The sequence below is a fragment of the Malaclemys terrapin genome, chromosome 4, assembly GCF_027887155.1.
Source record: "Malaclemys terrapin pileata isolate rMalTer1 chromosome 4, rMalTer1.hap1, whole genome shotgun sequence".
Lineage (NCBI taxonomy): Eukaryota > Metazoa > Chordata > Testudines > Emydidae > Malaclemys > Malaclemys terrapin.
In genome coordinates this window covers 78,357,520-78,368,754 of record NC_071508.1, presented here as the reverse complement: position 1 = coordinate 78,368,754, position 11,235 = coordinate 78,357,520, and the positions used below count along the sequence as shown (strand labels likewise).

At 44.5% G+C, this 11,235-nt stretch overlaps 1 long non-coding RNA gene across 1 annotated transcript in view; it reads left to right on the top strand.

Annotated features, from left to right (window-relative positions):
- The first annotated feature begins 612 nt into the window (after positions 1-612).
- Positions 613-11,235, top strand: part of LOC128837481 (uncharacterized) — a 32,415-nt gene continuing 21,792 nt past the window's right edge. Inside the window, exon 1 of the long non-coding RNA XR_008444948.1 lies at positions 613-1,216. This is a non-coding gene — a long non-coding RNA (uncharacterized LOC128837481). The remainder of the gene's footprint in view (positions 1,217-11,235) is intronic.

Sequence of the window (11,235 nt, the reverse complement as noted above, 5' to 3'; positions counted from 1 at the left end):
TTAAGGAAACAGAAGGTGAGTGGAAGAGGAGGACAAAGTAATACAGGCTTCATTGACATGATGTGTCCTCTTTGGGGCACGGACCATCACTTGCTATTCATCTAACTGGTTTTTAGCAGAATAGGGCCCTCATCTTGTTTGGGGCTTCTCAGTGCTACTCTGATAATTATGGTGATCAATGATGTAAAACAGCTGAGGGAACAAGGGTTAGTTGCACCTATATGCATTTGAACGGACTGGTGAATGCAGGCAAGACAGAGCAATATGTACATTTCCAAAAAGGAGAACATGGGCTCTCCATATACTCGCTCTTTTATGTGCGTCTTTTATCCAGTGAGAGAGAGAGAGAGAGAGAGAGAGAGAGAGAGACAGTCAGGACAGTCTTCCAAGATTTCAAACTTTTAAGAGTTAAAACAAAAAGAACTCCTGCCTCAGCTGCATAAATATGGCTGTTTCCATGCAGAGCAGGACTGGGAGGGAAGGTTAGATAAGCACGGCCTTGGCAACCTGAATAAGCAAATAGAGCCAAGCTCAGTTATCCCCATGAGCAAATCTCTGGTTTTACTCACAGCAGTTTGTCACATGTACTGTGAGACCTGCCACTGCCACTGCCAGCCAAGACCAACTCAGTGTGGCTTCACCTGATTCATCCAGGATGGGAAGGGATTTCCAGACAGGATTACATCAGCATGGCTTTTACTAGCAAGACCACAGGAAGGCAGCACCCCTGGAAAAATCATGGAGCAGGTCCTCAAGGAAACCATTTTGAAGCACTTGGAGGAGAGGAAGGTGGTCAGGAACAGTCAGCATGGATTCACCAAGGGCAAGTCATGCCTGACCAACCTGATTGCCTTCTATGATGAGATAACTGGCTCTGTGGATATGGGGAAAGCGGTGGACGTGATATATCTTAACTTTAGTAAAGGTTTTGATATGGTCTCCCACAGTATTCTTGCCAGCAAATTAAAAAAGTATGGATTGGATGAATGGACTATAAGGTGAAGAGAAAGCTGGCTAGATTGTCAGCCTCAACAGGTAGTGATCAACAGCTCGATGTTTAGTTGGCAGTCGGTATCAAGTGGAGTGCCCCAGGGGTCTGTCCTGGGACTGGTTTCGTTTAACATCTTTATTAATGATCTGGACGATGGGATAGACTGCACCATCAGCAAGTTCATGGATGACCCTAAACTGGAGGGAGAAGTAGATATGCTGGAAGGTAGGGATAGGATCCAGAGTGACCTAGACAAATTGGAGGATTGGGCCAAAAGAAATCTGATGAGATTCAACACGGACAAGTGTAGAGTCCTGCATTTAGGATGGAAGAATCCCATGCACCGCTACAGGCTGGGGACCGACTAGCTAAGCAGCAGCTCTTCAGAAAAGGACTTGGGGATTACAATGGATGAGAAGCTGGATATGAGTCAGCAGTGTGCCCTTGTTGCAGCATATTGGGCTGTATTAGTAGGAGCATTGCCAGCAGATTGAGGGAAGTGATTATTCCCCTCTATTCGGCACTGGTGAGGCCATATTTGGAGTATTGCATACAGTTTTGGGTCCACCACTACAGAAAGGATGTGGACAAATTGGAGAGATTCCAGCAGAGGGCAACAAAAATTATCAGGGGGCTGGGGCACATGACTTACGAAGAGAGGCTGAGGGAACTGGGCTTGTTTAGTCTGCAGAAGAGAAGCATGAGGGGGGATTTGATAGCATTCTTCAACTACCTGAGGGGGGGTTCCAAAGAGGATGGAGCTCAGCTGTTCTCAGTGGTGGCAGATGAGAGAACAAGGAGCAATGGTCTCAAGTTGCAGTAAGGGAGGTCTAGGTTGGATATTAGGAAACACTATTACACTAGGAGGGTGGTAAAGCACTGGGAATGGGTTACGTAGGGAGGTGGTGGAATCTCCGTCCTTAGAGATTTTTAAGGCCCGGCTTGACAAAGCCCTGGCTGGGATGATTTAGTTGGTGTTGGTCCTGCTTTGAGCAGGGGGTTTGACTAGATGACTTCCTGAGGTCTCTTCCAACCCTAATCTTCTATAATTCTATGATTCTATGAACAGAGAGCAGATCATCCTAGCTCCTATCAGCACAACTGGGAAGAGCAAACTCCCATCTTAGACCACCACTTTGCAGCTTGGTTACAGAAGAGGTAACCCCAACCATGGGGAGGGCTCACGTGGCAGACCACGCACATCCTGTTCGAGTGTCAGACTCAACAATGAGGCCAGCCATAGGAATCAGATTTCGTTAGGCCCTTCGGTGTCTTACTGGGGACACAATCCCTCCCCCACACAAAAATACTTTTAATACACACTCTTCTCATTGTAAGGCCCCAGCTTGGATTCAGCTATTGCTTGGGATGTCCCATTCTTCCACTGAGATCTGAGTACTGGATTTGAAAGGTAGGGGTGTTTGAGACCTACATGGATTTGATGGCAAGCATGGCGTACTTAGCACAGATATTATCAAAGTGAGCTGGAGGATTCTGGATGGAGCTGCATAGCCCTCTCTGCCCTAGGAGGCTCCCTAACAGAAATTGTCAGTCACATCCGAAAGAGCTACAGCCCGGTGGCCTTGCACGGCTAACAGTGGGAGCCTGGATGAGCTAAGCACAGCTGTGCTGTACCAGAAGGCTGCCTTTCCCCAAACAGACACCTTGGCCTTTTATATTACAATGAGGCTAGCCTGATTAATGACTCCTCTGCTGAAGGGATGACTCAGATGCAGCCCTGATGAATGGAAGCTCTCATGTTATGAAAGCAGCACAGAACAGAGTGTATCTGTTTGTTGTTGTTTTCCCCCTAACCCTCCTCTCCCGCACCTTCAATTTTTTCTCTTTTTTTCCTAATCCCAAAGATTGCTGTCAAGTAAAATTCCCATTTTAGTTGGGAATTGGTCCTGCTTTGAGCAGGGGGTTGGACTAGATGACCTCCTGAGGTCCTTTTCAACCCTGATAGTCTATGATTCATTTCCCAGCCGTGACTGTGTTCACTTGATATGCCTTCTACCCAATGCTGCCAATAAATGAAGTCTTAGGAAAGAATCCAGCTTGTTCCCTTGCTGTGTTTCCCATAGCAGCTGAAATGAAGCAATTATACCTGACTTTTTTTTTTTTTACAGAGAAAGAGAAGTCCCATAGATATCAGAGCTTCCTCCTCGAAACAGGGTGTGGGTGTGAGGAGGAAATAAACGAATAGACTCAATACAGTATTAAACAATGTCTAAAGCAGCATTGCTACAATAACAGCCTTATATAAGCAGCTAAGTGAAATGGATTGTGCATCCTGGTTGTAAAGTATACATGCAGGCAGGGGAAGAGCTGTGGCTAGTGTGGGACCCTTGGCTTGGAATTATGGTAGGTAATTGGCAGAGATTTACCTCTAGCCCTAGAGTGTAAATCCAACCCATTTGAGTAGGGATTAGAAGTTGTTCCCATCAGACAGCTGTTGGGTGGCTGTTGGGAGGCCCTTAGGTGAAATGGGTTTGGTCGGTCACTGTATATTTCTCAGTGGACAAATAAGACAAGGTGGGTGAGGTATCTGTATCTCCTTCATGTCTGAGCTCTGTGTAAGATCGAAAGCTTGTCTCTCTCATAAACAGAAGTTGGTCCAATAAAAGACATTACCTCACCCCCCTCGTCTCTGTAATACCTGGGACCAACAAGGTTACAACAGCACTGCATACATCAGTGGACACGTGTCAATCTAACAAATACACCTAAGCAACTAACACTAGTTGCCCCTTTATACAGGGGTGCCATTTTAGATTTAGGAGGGGTGGGCAACTTTAACTGTGATTCCAAGGGCTACTTAGGCACCTGAAAACTCTGAGATTTTTTTGCAGATAATTTAGAAATTAGCTGACAGGAGCACTTTGTCTAATTCCTATATTAAAAAAAAAAAAGAGGATTTTATAAATATTAGACCCACTCAGCTCTAATACTAACATGTTCTCACATCTTGTGTCAAGTCACTTAAGTAACAGTGGTTAGGCTTAAAATTTTAATGTATATTCTTTGTTACTAAATCTTGAATACAACAATTGAAACAATTGTAGAAAAATCTAGATTCCTTTCTATCACTTTTTTTGAGGTTATACTGCACCTGCCTGGGGCTCTAGAGGTGTTACCTCACTAAAAATTTCCATATCCTTAATTTAATCACCAGCCCTTTCTTATCTTAATCACCCTGCCTCTGTTTGTAAATAAAATACTGACTCCCTGCTGCAGGGGCACCTCTCCTCTGCAGAATTTACATTTCACACTAATCCTGTGCTGTAGGTTAAGAGCTCCACCTGGGAGCTTGCACGCTTCCTGTATGAAACTTGGGGGGAGGGAGGGGAGGCTACTGCCCTCTCTTGCCGCTCCTAATTAGAGCCATTGCCCTTATAAACTGTCTCAGCAAAGAGGCCAAGGTCCTCCACTAGAGATGGTCCTTCCAGGGCAGGGCCCAGGAATGTTGGCAGCACAGTGTAAAGGAAACTTGCACGGCCTAAGTAGGCCCCACTACACAATTTTGAAGTGTCCCTCTTCCTTAGCTCTGCACTTACAGCTACGTAGAATCAACCAAACCCTGCCACCATGCCCTCCATCTCTGCCGGTGCTGCCAATCCCCTCACCATCCAGTGTCTTGCCTAGGGTGACCAGACAGCAAATGGGAAAATCGGGACAGGAGGTGGGGGGTAATAGGCACCTATAAGAAAAAGACCCAAAAATCAGGACTGTCCCTATAAAATCGGGACATCTGATCACCCTCGTCTTGCCTCACTCACCCTTTCAGTTTCTCTGCACACTTACCATGTCTGCTAGTGGCTGGCACAGAAGGCTGCTACTGCCTGTCTCTCTGCTGGGGTTGCTCTGACACTGGTTAGCTTCATAATTCACCATGGGAACTGGAATGTGGAGCAGCAGACAAAGGAGCCAAGTCACTTTTCTCCACTTCCTGACAGTAGCAAGAGTTACCTGCAGTGAGGTTGGAAATCTGGCTGCTCTCCCTGCTCCCTACTGGTCCCCTCCTGTCTGGTGCCTCATGAAGGTACCTCTACCCCATGATATTCAGACTGAGGCTTGGGAACTGCAAGTGATTCTTTAATGCATCTCTAGCAGCTCTTTGCAGCACATGATATTAAAACACTGTGTGATTTAATTATTAACTAATCAGGATGCTTTTACTATGTCATTAACCAGTTGTAGTTGATAAAATAATAATACTTGGTCAATTATTTTGCTGTGAGACTAATATGACTATACAGTACTATAGTCAATGAAACAATGAATTCACACTACTGTGGCGCTTTTGGGTAATGTTGATTGCTAATTTGGCTCTCAAACTACTCTCTGTGATGGCAATAGCTCCTGCAAGGCCTCTTGGGCACATGACTCCCCTCCAACAGGCACCACAGGAACTGCTGGGATCAGAATTATAGGCATTTACCTATCATTTAGGACAGGAAGTGAAAAATCCCAACCCCACTGATTCTGCAATGGGGATTATGGGTAGCTGAATGGAGTTTGGCCCTTTAATGAGGTTGATGAACCAAGAGAAAGATAATGGAAACTGCATAAATAAAAGTATAATCAAAATAAACAAAGGAGGCACCAAGACACATGGGGGGGGGGAACCATCAAGCATGAGCTTCCCTGCATCTTCCTCTTGTGGCTTCCTGCAGATATGAATTTAGAAAGAGTTTGGATGTTGTTGTTCAAAAGTTCCAGCACATGACTGTGCCGTTGCACTCCACATGTTTTATGAAAATATGCTAATGAATGTGAATATCATGTAACTGGAATATGCTTTATGCAAAAGGTCTCTTGTAGGTATCATTACAAAGCTTATAATCTACTGAGTGTGTTCGTTTGTATGAATGTATCATTCTTGTATCTGAAACTAGGAATATGAAGTATAACTCTGGGGTCCTATTGTAATTATGCGAAGTATGGGCCATTAATGGTGGTTTGGAATCTGGATGGCTCCCATTGACTAGGACAATTGTCTGTAAATGGTTTTGTTTACTTGCAAACCTTCCTGGGTGCATGCAGGCCAGCCCTGGAAGAATGGAGGCTAGGGTCTCACAGGACGTGTGACCATGTCACCTGGTACTGGAATCCATCTTAAATCTGCTACTTTTCCATTTAGAAGAAGGGGTGGGGACCCAGAGAGACAAAAGATTCCCGCCTTGTGCCAAAGCTATAAAAGGGGGGTGGAACAGAACAAAGTGACTGCCAGTCATGAGAAAACCCCTAGTTATCACCTGAACTGGAACTAACAAGGACTGTACCAGGGGAAAGGATTGGGCCCAGACTAGGAAGGACTTTAGTCTGTAAAAGAAGCTTATTGGAACACCTCTGAGGGTGAGATTTTACCTGTAAACAGTTTCTTAATGTATTAAGCTTAGACTTGCATGTTTTTGCTTTATTTTGTTTGGTGACATACTGTTCTGTCTGTTATTACGTGAAACCACTTAAATCCTACTTTTTATATTTAATAAAATCACTTTTGTTTATTAATTAACCCAGAGTAAGTGATTAATACATGGGGGAGCAAATAGCTATGCATACCTCTCTATCAATGTTATAGAGGGGGGACAATTTATGAGTTTACCCTTTACAAGCTTTATACAGAGTAAAACGGATTTATTTGGGGTTTGGATCCCATTGGCAGCTGGGTGTCTGGGTGCTGGAGGCAGGTAACCTGCTAAGCTGTTTTCAGTTAAGCCTGCAGCTTTGGGGGCGTGGACCAGACCTGGGTCTGTGTGGCAGCAGACTAGCGTGTCTGGCTCAACAAGGCAGGGTTCTGGAGTCCCAAGCTGGCAGGGAAAATGGGCTCAGAGGTAATTCCAGCACATCAGGTGACAGTCCCAAGGGGCTCTTTGCGACCAAACCCATCACAATGACTATGGTAACTTCTCTCTTGGATCTCTGCAGACCATATCCTCCCCACACGCATCCTCCCTTGGGTCTCTCTCTTTTCCCCTCCTTATCCTCTCGAACTCCTCTTCCTGACCTTTGAGGTTCTGGCCGTGGATATATCTCTGCTCTCGTGTCTTGTTTTCCCTTTCATATCCAATGCGCTCTGCCTCTCTCTCTAACACACCATGGGCCCTGATTCTTCACTGCCTGCCACCTGGAGCATCACTTACCCCTGTACAAGGTAGGTGTAAAATGCTACCAGATCAGTATCCTCCACTCACTTACACAGATGGAGGTGTCTGACACTCACTTTACACAGGTGTAAGCAGTGACACAAGGTGAACCAGGAAGGCCCCTGCTAACAGCTTTGGACCTATTGACATGCTGTCCCTACACCTGCAACTGCTCACTCTTCCTGTGTGCCCTCCAGTGGGGCTTGTGCTCCCTTCCCCTTTTGGCGCACATCCTTAATCCTCATTCCAACTTCAGTCACTCACACCACGGTGCCTGCTCATTCTAAATTGAAGAAAAGAAAATGTAACAGAGCAAACTGTATGATCCATAGTCCTGCTCCCCAGGGCAGAGCCCCGTCTTCCTTTGTTTGCCATTCTGTCCTGTTTCCTCGTCACTCCCTGTCCCCAATGCTCAGCCATCATTATTTGTTGTTTAAGGCCTGATCCTGCAAGTCCATGGGAGTTGAAGGCGCTCTGCACTCCAAGATCCTCTATCAGCCACAGTTTCAGAATCATTGAGCACCTACAGTTCCAGTTGGATTCAGTAGGGGCTACAAATGCTCAACCATTCTGAAAATCAGGCCTTTGATTATAAGCCCGTCAGGACAGGGACCTGATCGTGTTCTCAGACTGATGTAAATCAGCAGTAACTCCATTGAAGGCAATGGAGTTACACCACTAAAATACCAGTGTAATTGAGAGCAGAATAAGAGCACTGCTCTTCTTGTATGTCTGTAAAGCTGGCAGCGCACCAGTTGTTATTAACAAGTAATAATGTCTCAGTCTATATGTAACATTTCACGCCGATAGTCATCATGAACATTGTCCATGTCCCTTGGATAAAAAAGGCACTTTCTTCCTCAGCAGCATAGAACACAATCCTGGAGATCAGACACTAGAGCAGGATTCTCACCTTGATGGGCAGCATTCAGTCCATTGTTTCAGTAAGGGGAATGCCCTGGGACAGAAGTTGACGGCTGTCCCTGGCACTTCAGGCCAAATGGAGTCACTGATTCAGCCTTGCCAAAACCACAGCAATAGACCCCTTCTGTACAGAAGGCACTTCTATCCCCAAAGCTAGTTCCCACCTGGGATGTGTCTAGCTGTCAACCCATTCCCCTGCTGTCATCCTGGAAATGGAATACAGGCAAAAACCACAGACAAGGGCAACCTGAGAAAACTCTAACATTCAGATAGAGAAAGGCAGAGTATTTCTTTTGTTCAGATGTTCTAACCCTGAAATAAAGGTATCCTAGAAAACACCGAGGCTCCCTCTTAGCCAGACTAGGAATAGAAGATGTCCGCTCTTATCTCACCAGATTCGCTGGACTGGAAGCTGAACCAAATATTCCAATGATGGCATTCAATAAAAATGCCCCTTAAACACATACCGGATAGACTGAACTAAATCTGCTGAAAGAACAGAGTATACAAGAATATATATGCCAACCACTCCACCTCCCATATTCAAAACAAATGTATGCATAGCAGGGAAGACACACGGAGAACATGGCTATATAAACAAGGGCATAAATTAGACAGTAAAGCAGAGAAGGGTCCTGCTGTCCAAAGTTCTAACTCAGGAGTGGCCAAAGCAATTCCTAAATGTGATCCCGAGTTCAATGGTTCAGCCCACATCCACCTGCACCTTCAGTACAGAAGTGGAGCCTGTGGGGACTTCAGATTGCAGCATGCAATTCAGATTAAAATGGAGCATTGCACACTGGGCCTCTACACTCTGTAGAACACATATGCATCTTAAAAATTGAGGGGGGCTAGCATCTGGCTCCACATTACACTGATTACATGCACTTCTCATTTCTAACACTGTGATAAATGAAGGGGGCGAGAGTAGCTCCCTTTTATGGACACCCAGCCACCTAGTTAGCTATAAAATCCCTGTTAGTAGCTGTTCTCTACTTGCTTTACCTGTAAAGGGTTAAAAAAGTCCATAGGTAAAAGGAAGGGAGTGGGCACCTGACCAAAAGACCCAATGGGAAGGCTAGAACTTTTTAAAATTGGGAAAAAACTTCCCTTTTGTCTGTCTGTTGTTCTCTGGAGAGAGGGGACAGAGCAGAGACAGGGTTGGAGCTATGCTGTAAAAAGCTGTGGGCCAGGTATGAAAATCACCAGATCATACCTAGAAACTACTCATTTGAAACCCCAGATATGTAAGTAGATCAGGAAATGTCTAGGAAGACGTGATTAGGTTTCTCTCTTTTATTTCTTTATGGCTTGTGGACTCCTCTGTGCTAACCACACATGCTTTAGTTTTGCTTGTAACCTCAAGCTGGACCTCAAGAGAGCTATCTTGATGCTTAATCCTTGTAATTATTTTTTTTAAATCTAGTAAAAAGCCTAAGTTCCAAATGTATTTTCTTTCTTTTTTGTTTTTAATAAAATTTACCTTTTTTAAAGAACAGGATTGGATTTTTGTGTCCTAAGAGGTTTGTGCATATGTTGTTTAATTAGCTGGTGGCGACAGCTGATTTCCTTTGTTTTCTTTCTTGCTCTTCCCCAGAGGTGGGTGAAAGGGTTTGAGGGTACCCCACAGGAAGGAATTCCCAAGTGAGCCTTCCTGGGTTCCAGAATGGGGTTTTTGCACTTGGGTGGTGGCAGTATCTACCCATCCATGGTCAGAGAAAAGCTGTAACCTTGGAAGTTTAATACAAGCCTGGAGTAGCCAGTTTTAATTTTTAGAATCCTTGCTGGCCCCCACCTTCTGCACTCAAAGTGCCAGAGTGGGGAATCAACCTTGACAAACACTGTAAACTATTATTCCACATAAGCATTATTCATGGGTGCTTTAGGGTCCTAAGGACTTCCATTGACTTCAGGGGGTGTGGGATTGGACCCTGAAGGTTCAAACACTGGAGAAAAGGCAACAAGATTGCCTTGGGAACTGGCAGTCCTTGAATGAAAAAGATAGAAAAACTAAATAAAGGATTGGGATCACAATTTACTATTAACTAATTAACTATCAACTTATATAAGGACCTAGGAATGGATATTTATAATATATAATAAGGATTCAAACAATGAAAGTCCAAGGAGGTAATAAACAAGAGAAACTGAAATAAACAAGAGGAATTAGAAATATTCATTTGTGAAATGAAATATTACTGAAACCTGGTGAGACAATTAACATGCCTGGAATGTTAAAAATCACTGGATACATGCTATATAGGAATGTCAGAGTTGGCAGAAGAGGAGAGGGGTTGGCACTTTATATTAAAGACAAAATCAATTGCTTTTGAGCTACTGACAAGTCATAAGGATAAGACCTAGATGTGATGGATTCGGTCACAGAGACTCCCCTCGAGACTGTCACTCAATGAGCTGGGATACCACTGAGAACAACCCTCCTGCCAGAACAGGCGTCCCTCCACTCCTGTCTTGCTGAGTTAGACACTCCAGTCAGCGCCAGGACAGATCCAGAGGTTGTGCCACACCTCTCTGCAGTTCACTGAAACTGAGATTCACTCAGTCCAGGGGATTCTCAGTTAACAGGGGCTATCCCAGCATCCAGTGTTCAGCCTTTCTGGGAGCCTGAACCTCAAATCAATCCGTTTTACTCTGTATAAAGCTTATACTGGGTAAATTCATAAATTGTCCACCCTCTGTAACACTGATAGAAAGATATGCACAGCTGTTTTCTCCCCCAGGTATTAATCACTTACTCTGGGTTAATTAATAAACAAAAGTGATTTTCTAAGTATAAAAAGTAGGATTTAAATGGTTTCAAGTAATAACAGACAGAACAAAGTAAGTCAGCAAGGAAAATAAAGCAAAAACATGCAAGTCTAAGCCTAATACATTAAGAAACTGATTACAAGTAATATCTCACCCTCAGAGATAGTCCAATAAGCTTCTTTCACAGACTAGACTCCTTCCTAGTCTGGACCCAATCCTTTCGCCTGGTACAGTCCTTGTTAATTCCAGCAGATATCTCAGGTCATAAGCAGGGGTTTTCTCATGACTGGCATCCCCTTTTGTCCTGCTCAGCCCCCTTTTATAGCTTTGGAACACAGCAGGAATCTTTTGTCTGTGCTTGTCCCCACCCCCGCCCCATCAATGGAAAAGTACAAGGATTAA